General features: G+C 39.8%; 1 pseudogene; it reads right to left on the bottom strand.

Moving 5' to 3' along the window:
- The window catches only part of LOC135107239 (trypsin-1-like), a 6,310-nt pseudogene extending 4,263 nt beyond the window's left edge, over positions 1–2,047 (bottom strand).

The raw sequence follows: 2,047 nt of genomic DNA, 5'->3' as shown, positions 1-2,047 counted from the left end.
AGGTGGAGGAAATTAAACTTCGAGGGAATGAACAGCACTAAGTTTGCTCTGCACACATTCAGAAACTTTAGGGAGATCAGAAGTCAGATGTTGTGTGGTTGAGAAACACCACAGCTAACAGACTTGGGATAAGAACAGTGACAGTCTCTCACAACAATAGAACAGTCAGAAAGGAAGCTTGGAATGGAAATACAGAGATAGAATGATTAATTGTTTATAGAAAGGGGGGGATAAAAGACGCCACATTATCGCATTCATTTGGCGCCAAAGAGGGAGCACTTGGTCCACTGAGCCGACGGGCACCGAACCCTCCAGTGACAGTCCAGCCATCAAAGGTGGCACCACCGACCGCGCTTCAAGCCCCGCCACCACGACAAGGTGACTTCCCACAGCGGGGAAGTGACTCTGTAGTGTGGATTCTATCAAACACTTTTGATATGTGTGGGGGAACAGCAAAGGTTTCACTAAAATCCCTTAAAGAGGATGACGAAGACTCAATAAAGAAAGGTAGATCGCCAATAGTACCAATATAGTTACTACGTAACCCCATACTGGCGATCCGATGTAAATTTTTGAAGTGATAGTGTTTATCAGTCTTCGTGATGAAGATAGATGAAAATTTTTGACAAAGACAGTAAATCATAGCAATAGGATTGTAAATTTAAGAGTTGGAGCAGTCAATGTTTTTAGGAAGAGTGTAAATGGAGGCAAACATCCTGCAGGTAGGGAAGGTAAATGTCAAGAGACAGAGTAGATCAGGCAAGGTGCAAGCACGTAGGCACAGTTTAGGAGAATAATATGAGGAGCCCCATCAGCCCCATAAGTCTTCCGAGAGTTAAGGTCAGTAAGGGCATGGAAAACATCATTGAGAAGGATATTAATAAGAGACATGAAATAGTGAAGGAGAGGGGGGAACATGTCCTGAATCTTCCATGGTACAGCGTTTAGCAAAAAAATCAGCTTTAGAGATAGATGAGATGACAGTGGTGCCATCATATAGAAATAGAGGAGATAAAATGAAGAAGAAAAGTTGTTTGGAGATAATTTTATCGAGGTTCATTAATTGACTGATTGACCTGATTTCATGGTGCCGCAACATCATACTCATTTGGCGCCGCTGCAGAACATTCAAAGAAGGAAAGATGGTAGGATAAAATAATGATATTAAAAACAAAATTACATTTTGGTAAAAAAAATAATAGTAATAATAATAATAATAAAAATAAAAATAAAAATAAATAAAAAAAAGGGAAAAGGAAATTTCATGGACCAGCGGACACTTAAATGTCACAAAGAGAGAGGAATTGTTTTATTATTTATCAATGTATTATTTTGATTTCGTCTAAAGTAACGGGGTACTGACAACATTGATCCAGATGGCAATGGTGCAATCAGGTTCTAACAGGATGAAGAAGACGAAAAAGAAAAGTTGTATGGAGATATTTTTGTCGAGTTTGTTTGTTCAACTAGGCAAAAACTTCTTCACCATCATAAAATGTCAAAATTTTTTTCGATCTAATTCCCATCGTGACTTCTGGAAACTCGACAAAAATATATCCATACAACTTTTCTTTTTCGTCTTCTTCATCCTGTTAGAGAGAGTGACGGCCTGGTGCTACTGGCGGAGTGTTTGCAGATGAGGTGAAGAGTTGAGACCAGCCACTACTTCAACTGCTGCTCGTCGAGATCATGTTTATATACCAACTTATGGCATAAGGACAAGCTGAGATACCTCCGATTCACACGTCTCTCTCTCTCTCTCTCTCTCTCTCTCTCTCTCTCTCTCTCTCTCTCTCTCTCTCTCTCTCTCTCTCTCTCTCTCTCTCTCAAGAACATTTAGAGGGATTATAGCTAACACTTCTTTATTATGTTATTATTCTTATATTAATTGTGAGAAATTACAAGAATGGAAAAGTTATATGTAAGAAAAAAGAAAGGGTGTCAATGACTATCTTGCGTGTCTCCTTGCATCTGCCAGTGTTGCACGGAAAGCGTGGTAGCGAGAAGTTGGGTATTTTCCTCCTTCTCCCTCGTTGTGTCGCGCCAT

Source organism: Scylla paramamosain, chromosome 15, assembly GCF_035594125.1.
Source record: "Scylla paramamosain isolate STU-SP2022 chromosome 15, ASM3559412v1, whole genome shotgun sequence".
Taxonomy (NCBI): domain Eukaryota; kingdom Metazoa; phylum Arthropoda; class Malacostraca; order Decapoda; family Portunidae; genus Scylla; species Scylla paramamosain.
This window is presented reverse-complemented; position numbering and strand designations above follow the sequence as displayed.